The following is a 20048-nucleotide window of genomic DNA, read 5'->3' as shown; positions in this document are numbered from 1 at the left end:
CAACTCAAGACTGGTGACGTGATCCAGGGTCACATGTGTCGTCCCGTCATCACAGTGCGCTTAAACCTACAAACCTCCTACAGATCATGATGCTCGCCACTCAAGCGTAAACCTCCTTTAATGAGGAAAGATTGCTATTATAAAGTGTTTTAAAGGTGAAGTTTGTCTCAGTGTAAGCAAGGTGAGCTTTCTGAAGAGTGAAACACTGTGTGCTTTCCACAACATCACTCTTCTTCTGGCTGTTCACACACGAACACGTTCTAGCGTTAAACACACACACGTTTATACACTGCCGGTCAAAAGTTTGGTCTCTTCTGCTCACCAAGGCTGCGTTTATTTGATCAAAAATACAGTAAAAATGTAAAAATATCTGCTTTTTTATGTGAATATATAGTAATTTATTCCTGTTTTATAAGTTATTCCTAATTTATTATATTATTTTATATGTTATATTATTTATATAAATATTATATCATATAATTTATTCCTAATTGTTATAAGTAATTATTGGTGTTAATATAATTTTTTTTACTGTATTTTAGACCAAATAAATGCAGTTTTGGTGAGCAGAAGAGACTTTTTTTGATTTTCGGCATGAATATAGTTATAGAAACAGGCATGGCGTTAAAAAATCAAACAAACAAACTAAAATAGTGCGGAATGAACTCAAGAACGTGTCCTGTATGAACGGCCCATGAAAGTTGGGAAAAATCACTATTTTTGCGAATGCATTTGGTGACGCTGAAATTACACACTTCACCTTTAAATTGGGGATATACATGTTTTAAAGAGGACCTATTATGCCTTGATGTTGTTTCAGGCTCTACTAGAACAGGTTTTCCTGCTTGAATGTTGATTATTCTCCTCATATTCTCCATTGTTGCGGCTCCTCTCTTCCCAGTCTGTCAGTAACGCTCTGTTTACTTCCTGTCTCTATGAAGCCCCTCCTTCTTAAAGCACACTGTGCTCTGATTGGTCGGCTGGAGCAGTGTGTTGTGATTGGTCGAGCGCTTTGAGTGTGTTTGGGAAATGCCCCGCCCCTTACCATAACCGCCAGTTTAACACACTACTAACTAACTCAACCAGGCCCCGCCCCTTTATTCTCCGCATGAATTATTATAATGAGGAATATTGTGACGTGTTCGTTCCCGGAAGAAACTCGAGACTACAATGGAGGAGTTTTTTCATTCTCAAACAGCAACAGTAAAGAAAGATGCATAATAGGTCCTCTTTAAGTAAGTTCACCTATTGGGTTATACGTCATGATTTATTTAGATTTATATTGAATATTCACAAATTGGCCAATAGCAGATTCTCTGCCTCTAAACGCTCCGTTTCATAACTCATAATAGTGCCTTGTATGATATTTCACTGGTGTTTTGAGGAGTAAATTTGGGGTTTAGTTTTCAGTTTATTTATTTCTCAGCTACAGTTAGTCATGATTTAATTGTTCTTATAAAGTCACTTTTGCACATACCTGCCAAATATAATCAGATATAGCGTCAGTGCTATGTTTGAGTTGTGCCGCGGCCCGTAATGTCTTCTCATCGACGGTTTGTACATTTACACAGATGTTTGGGTCGGTTTTCTCATCAGTGACGCGAAATATCAAACGCTGACTAAGATTTATGATTGCTTTTAGACACCGGCTCCCTCGGATGGGTCCGTCGCCCTTGTAAATGCATTCATATCAAATGTACAGATATTTAAACTTTTTTGAAAAGAGTTATATTTTTGTGAGAAATTTGTAAAATAAAAGGTTATGTAAATATCCATTTGTAAATGCCATTTACAAATAAAAAGTAATTTGCTTTTCTACATCTGCTGGATTATTTCTTGAAGTATTCACAGCTGTGTGTGTATAAAGAGCGTAAATGTTTGTAAATCACAGACTAATGTTTCGGTTTTGGCGAAAATAACTTTTACTTCATACGTGTGAATTTGAATTGTTGAACTTGAAGGAGTAATAAGTAACTGAATCATTAATTTGCACATTTTGCCTGTTTATTCACTGATAAATGTTGAAATATGTACACTTCTGTTTTAAAGATTTTTAATGTTTCTGAGTCTTCTGCTCACCAAGGCTTCATTTATTTGAGCAAAAATACAGTAAAAATTGTGAAATATTATTATGATTTAAAATATCTGTTCTCTATGTGAATATATAGTAAAGTGTAATTTATTCCTGTGATCAAAGCTGAATGTTCAGCATCATTACTCCAGTCTTCAGTGTCACATGATCCTTCAGAAATCAAGAAACATTTATGATTATTATCAGTTGAAAACAGTTCATATTTTTTGTGGAAACTGTGATACATTTTAATTTTCAGGATTCTTTGATGAATAGAAGGTTCAAAAGAGCAGCATTTATTTTAAATATAATCTTTTGTAATGTTATAAATGTCTTTACTGTCATTTACTGACCTTGATGGAAAAAAATGATCTTCATTGAACATTTATAATTGATTGATCAATTAATAATAATGATTTTACAGGTTAAAAACGTCCGACGAGTAAGTGACTGTTGATCTTCTTTACTAGTGAATATTTAGTTTAATTAGACTGATTTGCTAAAACTGTAGTTTAGTTAAATTGAATGAAATCAGAACAAAACTCTGTAAAGGTTTCAGGATAAACAAACGTTGAGGTTATGATAGTTTCCCCAGCTTCAGCCCAGTGTTATTTTAGTTACTATTATAGGTTTTGATTATTTACTCTTTTTTTTTTTAGTTTTCATCTTAATATTAGTTTAGTTTTTAGTCATTTCATTATGTGTTTCTCTCATTTTATTAGTTTTTTTTAAGGCTGTCAAACGATTAATCGCGATTAATCGCATCCAAAATAAAAGTTTGTTTTTACATAATATATGTGTGTGTACGGTGTATAATTATTTTCTATATATAAATACACACACATGCATGTATATATTTAAGAAATATTTGCATGTATATACTGTGTATATATATTTATATTATATATAATTTATATTATATATAAATATTTTATATATAAATAACACATTTTTCTTAAATATATATATGCATGTGTGTGTATTTATTTATAGAAAATAATTATACACCGTACACACACATATATATTATGTAAACACAAACTTTTTATTTTGGATGCGATTAATCGTTTGACAGCCCTAGTTTTTTTGTATTATTTTTTTTAAAACTTTGCTATTTAGGTTTAATTTATTTTCTTTGAGTTTGAGTTTTATTTATTTTCAGTTATTAATTTTAGTGCTTCAACTTATTTCAGCAGGCACGATTTCTCTGTTTTTCAACTGATGTTTTATTTCAAGTTGAAAGTGAGTCTTCAAAACCCTCGCGTACGGGGATCATATTAGCAGTATTAGTATATGCACACACTGTTAGGGTTTTCTGTCATTTGTGTCACGTCAATCCTAATCTTGCGTGTGTTTTTGAGTGGATAACGTGATTGTGGTCCGTCCAGCCATGATGAATGATGGTGTTTCATGCATGGAAACCTGAACACTAGCAGTGCTTGAAAACTACATGCAACATGAAAGCGGAGGATCAAACGGATCGTGGGACTTCGATACTGCCGAGCTTCAAACCGATGTTGTTAGTTTCTTCCTTCCAGGATTGAGACGTGATCCATTATTAATGAGGAAAGCACTGGAGTGAGAGCGACGGGTTTACAAGCGTTGACGGGCACAGAAGCAAAGCTGAGGTTGATCAAATGCAGCTCGATACAACAGGACAATTTGTTCAGGCCCTTAAATAAAAGTCAGCGAGTTAAAAGGGAATTGAGGAAGAGAGCAGCAGTATTGCCTTTGGTTTCACTAGATGTCACGCACCTGATGTGACGTCTGTCCCAATTATTAGACAGAAAGTCTGCGACTCGTGTGAATAATCACTCTGGATGGAGCGGCAGGAAATGACATCACTGATTGGCAGCACAAGAACACGCCCACTAGAGACCGTCCTGGGCAGTGACATCAATGCAGATCACAATTAAGGTATGTTTTTGTCTTAATAATTTAAACATTAGCTTCACTGGATTTGTTCTTAAAGGTGACATATTATGCCCATTTTCACAAGATGTAATATAAATATATGGTGTATCCAGAATGTGTGCGTGAAATTTCAGCTCAAAAAATATTTATTATAGCTTGTCAAATTTGCCCTTTTTTGGGTGTGAGCAAAAACATGTAGTTTTTGTGTGTGTCCCTTTAAATGCAAATGAGCTTTAGCTCCGCCTCCGTTCAGAAGAGGGCGGAGCCTTTACACGAGCTTCAGAAACTCCGGCAATAACAGAACAGGCCAATCTCCCTCATCCAGAATCCCAGAATAACCAGTAGCGAGTGCAGCCTTACGGAGAGACTCAGGAAGAGCTTCTGAATGTTAGTGGAGACATTTCTGTAGTTGTTGTGGAGTTACACTGATCATCTCATCATCATGTTTAACTTCTCCACAAGTGTCCACAGTTCCTGAGGTCTTTATAAGACAGCGGTGACATGTTCTGGTCAATAGTGTTCAGTGCTCGTCTGTGGAGTTTCATGCTTTACTCAAACTTTTGCCATTGCGTTAGAACTGGTCCAGTCTAAATATTACTAACAATATCAAAGTTATTCTTGCGTTTCCTTGATAAAATCAGCACAGATTTGACAGCAGAAAGACTCGTGAAGCTCAAGCTGAAAGGAGGACGCTTGTACAATTAAACTAAAAGACTTTTGCTTTGATAAAAGAGTGAAAATGATCAATCAGAGACAGAAGGACTGCAGGAGATTGAGTGAAACAGGTTCAAGCGCAAGAATGTGTTTTATTCAAACGCTGTGATCAGGGTGAGGTGAACTCCATACCAGCCTGATTATAAACTCGTAATTTAATCTTATTATAATGCAGTGATTAGTCATGCAGTCGTTCCGGAAACCCACTACTGGTAGAACGTCACCGATCTTGTGCTTAAAGGAGTCATATAATGCCATTTTTGTACAAGCTAATATGATTCTTTAGGGTCTAAATGAAAAGTTTGTAATACACTTTAATTAAAAATTCTCATTAGTATTGTAAGAAAACACTCATTTTACCTGGTCAAAAACAGCTCTGTTTTCAGCACGCCGTTTAAGTGCATGTGTCTTTAAATGATAATGAGCTTTGCTGACTCCGCCCCCCTGTTCTGTGCGCGTTTTGACACAACACACGTGGAGTGTTGCCTTGACAACAGTTGAGGGTATATTTTGGAGAAAGAATGGCAGCGGGAGTCTCTGAGGACACATCTGTGCAACCGTATCTATTTGAACCGGTGTCGGACCCGGAACAAGATGACGGCCCCGAAGAAGTTCGACAATTAAGGCTCGAACAGGACGTTTCTGAATGGTTGGTTAACGTAATGTTACTTTGATCTGTCTTTGTATGTACTGGCAGGGTAGAGGTAGTGAGTAGTCACCGAACTTAAAGATGTGTTTGCCTGAAAGAAATGATATGATTTTAGTTTGCAATTGCTCCATCCGACATCATAAGAGTAAACAACAACAACAACAGAGGGAAGACGGCGAGCAAAAACAGTCATTTCCTTATTGCGTAAGGAAGAGAGAGAGCCTGAGTGTCTCTGAACTCACTTTGCTGTGTAATAATTCCTCAGCGAAGCTGGAGTATATTTAATCTGCTGATGAAGGCTCTTTTCTGATGAGCCGTGTAATTAAATATCGTAGATTGAAAACTGCTAAATTGAACCTACTTCATAGAGGATGATTTAAAAAACGTATAATGTTCTGTGTTCGGGCCTGCTGAGCAAATTGAATCGTTTTCACAAGATCCTCGATTTGTAATATGAGTGACGTCACGAGCTCGGAGAAAGTCTTGGGATTCCAATAAAACAAAGTTGGAGTAAAAAAAAATTCTGGGGCAGATTGAGGTTTTTTTCTCCGCCATCTGTGTCGCTCTCACGACTGCAGTAATTATCAAGGTAATGGTGCTTATCATGCATGAAATATGAATATAATTTACATAAATCGTCCTTGAGAGTCCAAACATCCTTAGCGAAAAAGGGAGCGCTTTAAATATTTCAGGGATTTCCGAGCCGAAGGGAAGAGCGGCTGGAGTTATGAATCTGAAGTTGACATTTTCTCCTGACATGAAGTGTTGCAGGATAACAGATTTGCAGTCTATCATAACATACTTGACATTTTGTGCTTTAGATTACAGCTCAGATTAAAGCTGACGGAAGAGATGTGCTGTCCATCTTCTAAAGTCTGCAGAGAGACACACGTTTACAATCTCTATTGCAAAGAGTTCTCAAGGTGAACTGATCAAAACACAGTAAGATTGCGCTTTAACTCACAATGAAAGCACATGAGGAGCTTTTGTTATTGTTGTTATGTGCAGCATTCAGGTTTTATAATGCTTTTACACTACCTTTCAAAAGTTTGAGGTCGGTAAGATTTTTTATGAAAGAGTCTCTTCTGCTCAAGAATCATTCTAATATGATGATTTGATGCTCAAGACTAAGAAACACTTATGATTATTATCAGTTGACATTTTTTTTGTGGAAACCGTGACGTATTTTATTTTTCAGGATTCTTTAATGAATAGAAGAACTGCAATTATTTGAAAGAGAAATCTCAGGGGGAAAAAAAAGTAGGGGAGAGCGTGGCACAACCTAACGCTTTTTGACTTTCTCACTTTGTGTAAATCTACTTATGGTTCAGAGTATTTATTTTTTCCCACATTAATTTCCCACATGTCTACTACAATTATGTGTTTTTGTTTTATTAATACAGTATATACTTTTTTCTTGATATACCCCGAAAGAATGGAAGTGAAATGTGACAACATGCCCCATAGGTGGGGCACATTGTAACATGACATATGGCAGCTTAAAATGTTATCTGATCTAATAAAAAAAAAAAAAAAAAAAAAACTAAAATATTTTCTAAATAAAATACAATTAAAAAACTTTTTCATATAAAATAATGGCAATTTTTAATAATTAAATATAAACTCATTTTTGAGTTTTGACTACGAACACATGAAAACACAGCTATACAACATAGTTCAAAACAAATAAATAATTAGTAATTTCTGAACATTGACTCTCAGTCTTTATTCACCTTTTTCTCACGTTTTCTCAATAAAATTAATAAAAGTATAGAATATAATAGCATATTTCTAATAGGAGCACATTGTAACGCAGTGTGACAACATGCCCCCGCCTGCACAACTGGGATTTAAACCCTGCTAGTGTCTTCTGCTAGTTAGCAAAGCATTAAAGAACTATCTCAACTGTTAAATAGCATCTTGGAGATTAAAATAATATCAGATTTGTCTAATTTTAAATAAACACAAAAAATAGAGATGAAAAATTAACTTAAGTAAGAAATTTACTTTTGCTATGGTTTAATAAATGTCTATGGATATCTTCCAAAAAAAAAGAAAATTTTGGCGGATTTTTTTTCTATATAGTGTTGATATGGCAACTAGTAAATAAACAAAGTTTCGTCATCCAAGCATGTGCGGAAGTATTTAAAACAAGCGTGTTACAACTAACCCTAATGTTGAAGAGCCCAACTAAAGCACACACTGATCATCATAATGGCGACTCGTTCCTTCAGTGATTCTGCTTGTTAACATCAGGTGTTCATCACTGGTGCTCAATCATCACTCAATTAATCACTTAGTTATCTAATAACTTTAACATTTCTTCAGGGGCTGTAAATGTTCAACTTTTTATGCGTTTTGGCCTTTCATTTACATGACAACGGCGTTTTTGGGGGCCTGAAAACACAAAGCTCTGAAAACGGGTTTCAAAGTGCAAGTTTTTGAAAACATTCTCCTTGTAAACAACAAAAACGCGAATCTGTGAAGACGATGACGTCATGCTCATGCGTATTACGTGTTCAGTCTATAGTGTTTCATCGCCATCTACTGGCCGGGTACAGCGTTTTTAGTCGTTTACACGGATCAGTGTGAATGGGGATCGTTTTGACAATTCTCCGTTTTAAGCAGATCATTGTCGTGTAAACGTACCCTCAGTTTTAACACACTTGAGTGTGGACTCAAATAAACTCTGAGGAGAGTTCATTTAACACTGGAGTTTTTGCTTTGTGCTAAATACCATGTTTTGTGTTGCATGGCATTAAGTCACTGAGATTTGGAGCAAATTTTCATTTTCCGGTCTAACTTTGCCTTTAATAACCTCCTGTCATGAAAGCGAAAGCGTTGATGAGTTTTGCTCTGATATGGTCACTCATGTGAGAGATTGTGTGCTGTGAGAAATGACTGTTTGCCGAGCGAGGTCTGTTGAATGAGGAAGAAGACTCTCAGATTCTCTCGTCTGTCACGCCGGATGAACTCCATCTGCTCGCTCAATCTACAGGGGAAAAAAGCCTGAGTAAAAATGTGATGGCAATGTGACACATGAAATGTCTTCTTTTGTGCGTCAGACAAAGCGAGTTCCCGCGACGGACCGGTTCCTCCTTCGACTGCCTCGTCTATAGTGGCCCTCAGGACACATCTTGTTCTGCAACTCGCCATGAATATTTAAAAGATTATGCAACACCATGAAATCCTGTGAATGTTGATTAACACACCTGGATGTAACTGCACATGCTGGCAGTTTAATAAAAGCTATACGTTAGCTGAGAGTCGTAACAGCATCATGAGGAGAAATCCACTGAATAATCAGCCAATCAGAGCGCTGCGCTGACACCACATGACATATCCTCTTCTCCATGTGTCCTCCACAGAAAACACCCGGTGTTAGGATACGTTTACACGACAACGATTTGCATAAAACGGAGAAGTTTTTCCTTTGAGTTTTCCGTGAACAGACGACACCACTGTCAACACGATCCCCATTCACACGGATCCGCCAAAACGACTAAAAGCGCTGTATTCTGCTGCCAGGCCAGTAGATGGCGATGAAACACTAACGTTATATCAGTAATAATTGTTTTATGTATGTATTTTTTTAAATCATTTTACATCTACCATGATCACATCATTTTTATTACTTTTTTTATTTTATTGATTTTTCATTTTTATGATAAAGATTATGATGATGATGATGATGATTTACACATACCACGATAATACCATGTTTTTATTTATTTGTTATTTTATATTATTACTATATATTTTATATTATTTATTTCTATTTTATTTTGTATTTTTTGTATTTTTTTAAACATCCAATTTTACATGTAGCACGATTATTATTACTACTACTAATAATAATAATCGTAATAATCGTGCTACATGTAAAAAATACAAATGACATATTATTTACATAAAATATATAATGTATAATATATGCATTATATATTATAATATATTATAATAATCATGATTTTATTGCACAAGTACCATGTTTTTTTCCTGATTTGTTTTTTATCAATAATATTATGGTATGGTATTATATTTATACTAGGGCTGTCAAAAGATTAATCGCGATTAATCGCATCCAAAATAAAAGTTTGTGTTTACATAATATATGTGTGTGTACTGTGTATAATTATTTTGTATATATAAATACACACACATGCATGTATATATTTAAGAAATATTTGCATACATATACTGTATATATATATTTATATAGTTTATATTATATATAAATATAATTTTTTTATATATAAATAACACATTTTTCTTAAATATATACATGCATGTGTGTGTATTTATATATACAAATTTAATTATACACAGTACACACACATATATTATTAAAAACAAACTTTTATTTTGGATGCGATTAATCGCGATTAATCTTTTGACAGCCCTAATTTATACCTTTTGATATTTTTGAACCTCCCAACAAAAAACTTGTACAATGATGGTATCAGTAATACCATGGTATTCTGATTTATACCATGGTGAAATTCATGCATTTACATGGTACTCCCAAGAATATGATGATTTGGATGTTTACATGTTTTATTTGTTTGCTGTCATTGAATATTATGTCATTGTCACATTGAATATATGACGTATAAATCCATGAGACATATGTCGATGATTCAGTGCAGTTGTACTTCAGTCTGTGTCTGCTTACTGTAAACTTTCTCTCCACAGAGTGATGGGAAAGTGCAGATGTCAATATTTCTCCCACTCTTTCCGTGTCTCTATTAGGTCGTGTCACCATAAATTGGTAACCATGGGGACGGATATCATTTCTTTTCCATCCGCATTCAGTGACCCGTGTGGAAGTGATGTATGCAGCGCTGTCATAATCTGTCTGAAAATATATCATGCATTATTCTGATGGAGACGCCGTTTGCAGAACAAGCACGGAAGAGGAGTTTAGCAAACCCTTTTAGTCTCTTGAAGTCAGCATGAAACACATCAGACACAGAGAAAGTAAAATGGAAATGGAAAATATATGAACATTTCCCTCAAGGTCAGCGCTTTTCTCAGGCTGTGTGTTTAGGGGTATGAAAAACTCTCAGACGGCACTGGAAAAAATTATCGTGATTTTAACGGTAAAAAACTGTAAAAAATGCTACGGTAAAAAAACTGTTAATTGGTCAACAGAAAGTATCCGTACTATATACGGTGAATAACTGTGAAAGATTGATCCATACATTTAATGTAATTTTACAGTAAAATAGCATTAAATTTAGAGTTTTTAGAAGTGAAAAAGAACAAGTCATTGTATAATTTACAGTGAAAAAACGTAAATTGACATTCCCACAATTCCCTGCGCGACGCTTCACATTTAATGTATTTTTGTGTTTCTTTATAGATTTTCTCTTTTTTTTCTAATCCGTTATGTACATTAGGGTTTTATGTTACATTCAATGTTGTTAAATTAATGTTTATTGCATTTCTAAAATGGCATGTGTGTTACCATGATGGTGTTCAGTGTGTGTGTGAATGGCACTGTGCAGCTTCTATAAACTTTCTCAGCTTGTGGAAAAGCTTTGTTCAGTAAATTAACATTATATCAGAGTATCATATAAGTTTTTTTTTTTTTTTACTGTAAACTTAAGTCTGTAAAACCTAAAATGTTGCTACCGTATTTTTTACGGTAAATTTCTGGCAAACACAGCTGCCTTTTTTTTTTTTTTTACCGTAAATTTACCAGTTTTTTTTTTTTTTTTTTACAGTGTGTGCATCGACTCTGTCTGTCTATTAATAAGTAAGTGACCCTTGATTTGACCTGCGACCTTTAGCTTTCCAGCCCGGACCGGTTCTCTGACGACGACGACGACGACTTCATTGTTCATTGAGTTCATTGAACGTCACTGAAGACAAATTCTGCAGTCTGTAAAGCACACACACATCCAGCAGTGAAGCTCAGACACCGTTACAGTCACAGAGGAGAAGTTTACTTTACCTCACAGATCAAATCCAGGACTCGAAAACACAAAACTGTTCATATTTACAGTGCCTCGACAGGGCGATGAATGGACGTCTGTGAAGCGAGAAGAAAGAGCCGATTCAGCAGAGAGAGAGAGAGAGTACAGTAAACACACAGATACGACCTTGGGATGTCGCCAGGCCTTTCCTTCAGGAAAAATTAAGGGAAACGGGAATACTGAAAGGAGAACTTGTTTTACTCTCCAACATCCAGTACATGCAGCATTGGATGGAGGTTTAAGCCTAGAAGTTTGATATTAAAGGAGTCTTATTAGGCTTTTTCCATGTTCATCTTTCTTTAGTGTTGCTGTTTGAGCATTAAGAGGTCTTAGTTATTCTCTATATTAGTGAATATATATATGCTGCCACTTGGAAATATTATAAGGAAACATGGAATTAGTTTCCATTGTTATGCTGATGACACTCAAATCTATATTTCATCACGGCCGGATGAAAACGCTAAATTATCCAAATTGACAGAGTGTGTTAAAGATATAAAAGATTGGATGGCGCGCAATTTCCTTTTATTAAATCCAGACAAGACAGAGGTAATACTTATCGGTTCAAAAAACCGCCCACAAAACCTCTCACACTACAACTTTAACATCATAGGATGTCCTGTTACTTTATCCTCTACAGTAAAAGACCTGGGTGTTATACTAGACTGCAACCTGTCTTTTGAAAATCATATTTCATATGTTACAAGAACAGCCTTTTTCCACCTTAGAAACATTGCTAAGCTACGTAACATGCTATCAGTTTCTGATGCAGAAAAGTTAGTTCATGCATTCATGACCTCGAGACTAGATTACTGTAATGCTTTATTAGCTGGTTGTCCTGCATCCTCAATAAACAAGCTACAGCTAGTCCAAAATGCCGCCGCTAGAGTTCTTACTAGATCAAGAAAATATAATCATATAACACCGATTTTACATTTACATTACATTTACATTTAGTCATTTAGCAGACGCTTTTATCCAAAGCGACTTACAAAGTAGGACTAGATTAAGCGAGACATCATGAAGAGGCAAAAAACAAGAAGCAGCGCAAGAAGTGCTCAAGATACAACGTTCAGGCATTATTCAGAGTAGCATAAGCCCGATAAGTGAGGGTTAGAGGGAAAGGGGAGGTTTTTTTTTTTTTTTTTTTTTTTTTTGTTTTTTTTTGTTTTTATGAGGTTAAGTGCTCCCGGAAGAGATGGGTTTTCAGATGTTTTTTGAAGGTTGTCAGGGATTCTGCATTCCGGATGAGGGTGGGGAGAGCGTTCCACCAGCATGGAACTGTGAATGAGAATGTTCTGGAAAGTGATTTTGTGGCTTTCTGGGATGGAACCACGAGACGTCGCTCGTTGGCCGATCGTAGGCTTCTGGCAGGGATGTAGACTCGTAGGAGTGAGTGAAAGTAGGAGGGAGCTGAGCCTGTGATAGATCTGTAAGCAAGCGTCAATGCCTTGAACTTGATGCGAGCAGCGAGAGGTAGCCAGTGCAGTGAGCTGAACAGAGGAGTGACGTGGGCCCTCTTTGGCTCGTTGAAGACAAGACGGGCTGCAGCATTTTGGATCATCTGTAGAGGTTTAGTTGCACATGCTGGAAGTCCGGCCAGAAGAGCATTACAGTAGTCAAGCCTAGAAATGACCAGGGCCTGGACGAGAAGTTGTGTTGCATGCTCAGTTAGGAAAGGCCTGATCTTCCTGATGTTGTGCAGTGCAAACCTGCATGATCGAGCTGTCTTTGAAATGTGATCTGTGAAGGTCAGCTGGTCATCAAACGTTACTCCAAGATTTCTCACCGACTTTGATGGGGTGATTGATGATGACTCTAGCTGGATAGTGAAGTTGTGCTCTAGAGACGGATTGGCAGGGAGGACGAGAAGCTCAGTCTTTGCCAAGTTGAGCTGCAGGTGATGTTCCTTCATCCACGTCGAGATGTCTGCCAGGCAGCTTGAGATCCGTGCAGCTACTGTGGGATCATCTGGTTGAAACGAGAGGAAGAGCTGTGTGTCATCAGCATAGCAGTGGTAGGAGAAGCCGTGTGCTTGTATGATGTGTCCCAGTGATGTGGTGTAGATGGAGAAGAGGAGGGGACCAAGAACTGAACCCTGGGGAACCCCTGTGGTCAGTTGATGTGCTCTGGATACCTCGCCTCTCCATGCGACCTTGAAGGACCTACCTGTGAGATAGGACTCAAACCAGTGGAGTGAAGTTCCTGTGATGCCCAGTGCTGAGAGGCTGGACAGAAGGATTTGATGATTCACAGTGTCGAAGGCAGCAGACAGATCCAGGAGGATGAGGACTGAGGATTTGGAAGCAGCTTTTGCGATCCGTAGGGCTTCTGTGACTGACAGTAGTGCAGTCTCAGTAGAATGCCCTTTCTTGAAGCCGGATTGGTTGACATCCAGCTGGTTGTTGAGAGACAGAAAGGATGTTACTTGGTTGAAAACAGCTCTTTCAAGTGTCTTCGCAATGAATGGTAGGAGAGAGATAGGTCTGTAATGTTCTACAAATGATGTGTTTAGCGTTGGTTTTTTAAGCAGTGGAGTAACCCGAGCCTGCTTGAATGCTGTAGGGAAAATGCCAGTATGGAGGGATGAGTTAATGATGTGTGTGAGTGCTGGTAGAAGTGTGGGAGAGATGGCTTGTAGAAGGTGTGAGGGGATGGGGTCTAGAGGGCAGGTGGTAGGGTGACTGGAGAGGAGAAGTGTAGATACTTCTTCCTCGGTTAGTGGAGAAAAGGAGGGCAGAGGGATGTTGGCTGTGGAAGGGGTCGGTCTGGGTTCCTGTGTGTGTGGAGCTGAGAACTGACTGCTGATAGATGTTGTTTTGTTGGTGAAGAAGATCGCAAAATCGTCAGCAGTTAAGGAGGCGGCGGGTGGTGGTGGAGGTGGACAGAGGAGAGAGTTGAATGTCTTGATTTTATCATCACTACATTGGTTACCTATAAAGTCCCGTATTAATTACAAGGTATTGCTACTGACTTATAAAGCCCTAAACGGCTTAGCTCCAGTCTATTTAACCGATCTTCTATCGCCCTATAATCCATCGCGCTCTTTAAGATCACTAAATTCGAGGCGTTTGGTCATACCTAGGATATCCAGATCCACCAAAGGAGGGAGAGCATTTTCACATTTAGCTCCAAAACTCTGGAATAGTCTTCCAGATACTGTTCGTTGCTCAGACTCGCTCTCCCAGTTTAAAACTAGATTAAAGACGCATCTCTTCAGCCAGGCATTCATATAATACTTTTAATCTTACAGTTAAATCCGGCCTCTAGTTCATAAACGCCAGAGGAGAACTGGCCCCCGACTGAGCCTGGGTTCTCCCAAGGGTTTTTTTTCTCCATTAGGTCCTGATGGAGTTTTTCGGTTCCTTGCCACTGTTGCCTTTGGCTTGCTCAGTTGGGGATATTTTGGGGATATTTAATTTTATTTTATCAATCAATAAATTCCACTTGAAACAAACCTTGTTGTATTATTTTAATTTAATACTGTGAAGCTGCTTTGATACAATCTGTATTGTGAAAAGCGCTATACAAATATACTTGACTTGACTTGACTCGTGTCACTACCCCGTTTCCATTAAAGGTCCCATTCCATGGATTATTTTTATTATTTTATAATGTTTCCAGGGGTGCCCTTATAATGTTAGTATGTTTTTTAGATCAAAAATTGTTATAATTTAGAAATAATAGGCATATTTCCTAGCCTGATTTCATTCCCTGGTTTGAACACTCTGTTTGAAGGGGCGTGTCTGCTGTGAGACTTCAGTGTAAACGCCCTCTGCTGTGATTGGCTGACATGCTTGCATATGAAATATCTGGCATTACATGTGGAACTATCTGGAAAACTTTTACTATTACAGCTGTTATACGTTTTTACTATTACAGCTATCGAGATTAACAAATCATGAGAAGTTTTTTAAGTATTTAGATCTATTCCCATCACATAAAAGGTTGCAGCTATGAGCATTGATCAGATGACAGCCTGTTGATCGCGTGAAAAAAGATCTTATCATTGCAACGCAGTTTCTGCACTCTCACTAATGATTTCACCAATGCAAACATGAGGTAAGTACAGTAAGAGCTTCGTTGTGCAGTGTAACAGCGTCATTGATTTCATAACGAGTTTTGGCAAGAGTCCAGATAAACTCGCGCTGTGTGATTGACAGCTTGGGCGATTGGAAAGTGATTGTTCTTTGATCGCTTTCTGTATATTAATCACAGTTTAAGTAAGATTATTTTCATCCTACTAAGAGAAACGAACGATGTGAAGAGTGATCGCTACTTCCATATTAAATCACTACTTGTACTTACCGCTTGCTGGAATATAGCTGAAATGGCCCCCTTCGTCAGTATGAAACGCTGAGAGAAGTCTGCTTGATATTATCCCAGGTTAGAAAAACAGTCCGTGGTGAAATGGACAGAGCAAACTAACAACTTCGAATTAAACTTTTGCGGTATCCGATTATAGATAAACATCAACCACGTCTGTTGACATTTCGCCATCAATACGCCTGTGTTCCTGTGGGCGGAGGTTACGGTTCTAGTGACATCACTAAAGAAGGAAGTAGAGGGATGTAGTCCAATCCAGCCGTTTTTTGTAGTCAACTTCTGTTAAATAAAATATCTCGCTTGGCATTGAACTTTGAGCTTTATAATTTTACAGATATTATTTATACTCTAACAACAACATTACACACTAACTAAAGTTTGAAACATGGGATCACGAAGAACGGGACCTTTAAACTTTTGCAATATTTTCTAAATGTTGATAAAAAAAAATTATTGCAAAATGACAGCGTTTCCATTAAACCAATGTTATGCGGCTAAAACGTCATATTTCCTCTCGCGATACGTCATTCCAAACATCATGGCGACGGATGTTGCTAGCTGTAGACACCGCACTAGCCATTGTTCTCAATCGAGAGAAACGTAAGTGTGTTAGCCAAGCATTAATGGTAAGGAGATCCTCTTATACTGTTATCATCATCAATCGGCTTTGAACAGGGTAGGTTGACAGTCGGTCACTAATTTTCTCCATTCCTTGCGACTGCTGGCAACTTCTCGTAGTTCGCTTCTCGCTCGCTGTTGCTGGTGCGTCCTTATTGATGAGTTCGCCGAAATATTGATGGTATAGCTTTCGCACTCTGCTTCTTTCAACTTCTTGTGCCTGCCGCTGTTGTGGCGTGTACAAGACATACTTGTTGATCAAGTCGCTCTCATGTCTTCTTAGGCAGTGTCCTACAGTTGGTTGCAGCCGACTCTTTCATAAATCTCTTTATTGCTGTTCTTGTCCAGACGCTTTATGCCAAGCATAATTCTGTAGCAGTTGGTGCCAAAACTATTGAGTTGTCTGTGAGTTTGCTGCTAAGGATCCAGCTCTCAGGATTGAGACACGCAGCTTCGTATAAGTTGATCTTGAGTCTAATTGGAAGACTTCTTGACTGAAATACGTTCTTCATCTTCCAGAAGGCCCCCCATGCTTGGCCTTTTCGTATTTTGAGGCGATGTGGGAGCCAAGATATTTGTAGTTCTTGGTCCATTCGATGGTGTGTCCATCTAGCTCTATATGCTGACGAGTGTGTGTATTGCCATGTCCAGACCAGCAAATTCTTAGTTACTCAGTGCTTCTGTTTTACCTATGTTGACATCAAGTCCTACTCTCCTGGCCCACTTTGCTGTTGTTGTGAGTTGTTCCTGTGCTTATACTGAGAGCGGCTCGTTTGAGGAGTTTCTGGGTGTTTCTCCCTCAAATCTGCTTCAAGCTCTTGATCAATGGAAGCATTTCTTTGTGGTTTAGAATCCAGTATTCCTGTAATAGTGGAGCGGCTAAGTGCTTATGTTTGGCAGAATCGTTCAGTTTATGATACAAGCGTGAAAATTGGCATGAGCAGTTTCCATGGGTCACTTGACAAGAAAATTGTCCGAGCCACTTGAAATTTCAAGATGGCGGCAATTTTTCAAGATGGCCGACACCTTAGTGGAGCAGTTAAGTGATATAGTGGTTTATTTGGTGATACAAGCATGAAAATTGGCATGAGCAGTCTCTGTGGGTCACTTGACAATAAGCCACCTACAGCTACTTGAAATTTCAAGATGGCGGCCATTTTTCAAGATGGCCACCACCTTAGTGGAGCAATTAGGCTTAAGAAATCATTTAGTTGGTGATACAAGCATGAAAATTGCCATGAACCTAATTGCTCCACTAAGGTGTCGGCCATCTTGAAAAATGGCCGCCATCTTGAAATTTCAAGTAGCTGTGGGTGGCTTATTGTCTAATGGCCATCAGAGACTGCTCATGCCAATTTTCATGTTTGTATCACCAAATAAACCACTATATCACTTAACTGCTCCACTAAGGTGTCGGCCATCTTGAAATTTCAAGTAGCTGTAGGTGGCTTATTGTCTAATGACCATCAGAGACTGCTCATGCCAATTTTCATGTTTGTATCACCAAATAAACCACTATATCACTTAACTGCTCCACTAAGGTGTCGGCCATCTTGAAATTTCAAGTAGCTGTAGGTGGCTTATTGTCTAATGACCATCAGAGACTGCTCATGCCAATTTTCATGTTTGTATCACCAAATAAACCACTATATCACTTAACTGCTCCACTAAGGTGTCGGCCATCTTGAAAAATGAAAAATCTTGAAATTTCAAGTGGCTTGGACAATTTCTTGTCAAGTGACCCATGGAGACTGCTCATGCCAATTTTCACGCTTGTATCATAAACTGAACGATTATATCACTTAGCCGCTCCACTATAATACTTTTGTCTTTTATGAGTTTAATAAAGAACTCGGTCTCGTCTTCTGTCCAACGACACTGTCATCTACGTCAGGTGACAAAATGCTTCCATTGCGGTTTTGCGAAATATTCCTTAGTTAAATTGCCTGAAAAAAACCCTCATGCGAGCGTCAAAACTTTTTTGCAATAAATGGGAGTTTCTGAGAATTTGACGTGTTTCCATTGGGCGTATTTTCAATTCGCAATTTCAATTTGCACAATTTCAAGGGTAAAGGAAACGCAGCTAGTGTTTCTGAACTCCTGAAACGCCTCCATTGTAGTCTTGAGTTTTCTTTCGGGAACGAACACGTCACAATATTCCTCATTATAATAATTAATGCGCAGAATAAAGGGGCGGGGCCTGGTTGAGTTAGTTAGTAGTGTGTTAAACTGGCGGTTATGGTAAGGGGCGGGACATTTCCCAAACACACTCGAAGCGCTCGAACAATCACAACACACTGCTCCAGCCGACCAATCAGAGCACAGTGTGCTTTTCAGAAGGAGGGGCTTCATAGAGACAGGAAGTAAACAGAGCGTTACTGACAGACTGGGAAGAGAGGAGCCGCAACAATGGAGAATATGAGGAGAATAATCAACATTCAAGCAGGAAAACCTGTTCTAGTAGAGCCTGAAACAACATCAAGAGTTTCCCCTTTAAAACGCCAGATATTTTTGTAATACACATTCCCAAAAATGGGAATTCTGTCATTATTTACTTATATACGCTTTAATCACCTTGCGCAACTCTTTTTCATTTAATGACAGTCCATATTGTTTAAAAGGATTTAAAAAACATATATAATATGACGCACTATACATCCCAAGTACATATTTAAAAAAAAAAAATATGAGTAATGCCTTAAACTTTCAAGAATTCAAAAGTGTCCACAGAAAGAAAAAAACACCGGTTTTGAGGCTGATATTTATTTTTGGGAGCACTGATCTATTCCTTGAGAGGTTTTGAACACTCCCAGCGCTGGATCTTTTTACAGCGGGACGTTTTCCTGCTCGATTATCAGAGGAGATTAGACTATCTTGGGAGAACATCCGAAGTTATTTTAAAACCAATATCTGATGATAAAATATGAATGTTAAAGCGGTAATGTTGTGAGCGCCGCATCAGAGACCCTCGGCATACATAAAAAAATCATCCTGCAAAAATGCATTTGAATGAAGGAATAATTCATCCAGAAACTCCACTAAAGTTCTTCAACCTCATTTGCATATTTGAGTGTATGCAATTGCAAATTTGCAAGTTAAATGTTGTTTTGGGGGTGAATTATTCCTTTAAGTAAATGAGTAAATGAGGACAGAATGGCTTTCCTGTTTTAAGCGCCGGGATTAGGGAACGTTTCTCTCTTCACGTTCAGAAGTGTTCGGGAATGAGTGTGAAACAGCATCAGGATTATTGTGAGCAAAGTGAAACGTGAAGATAACCCAGGGTTCTGTTTGACCCAGGGTTCTGTTTGACCCAGGGTTAACTAGTTCAAGTGTGAAACGCCCATCTGTGGGTGAACTGTGCCTTTAAATGCTGCACAGTTTTAGCTGAGACGAGACATTGTATTGCTAACAAAAAGTCTTTGTTACATCATAATTGGACGAGGGAGAAAAGGTCAAAGGTCAGTTGGCTCCGCTGATAAGACCATCAGAAATATTGATTCTTGTTTTATGTCAGATCATAACCCATTATATTACAATTGTACATGTAGAGTGAAGTTTCACTGGCGGCCTGGGAATAATTGGTCCCTGGAGAGACACATCAGTCTCTCTCTCTCTCTCTCTCTCTCTCTCTCTCTCTCTCTCTCTCTCTCTCTCTCTCTCCCTCTCTCTCTCTCTCTCTCCCTCTCTCTCTCCCTCTCTCTCTCTCCTCTCTCTCTCTCTCAGTCCTGAGCTCTACAGATGTGAGAAACCCTCTCTCCCTCTCTCTCTCTCTCTC

Source organism: Squalius cephalus (assembly GCF_949319135.1).
Source record: "Squalius cephalus genome assembly, chromosome: 15".
NCBI classification, from domain to species: domain Eukaryota; kingdom Metazoa; phylum Chordata; class Actinopteri; order Cypriniformes; family Leuciscidae; genus Squalius; species Squalius cephalus.
Note: the sequence above shows the minus strand (reverse complement) of the source record.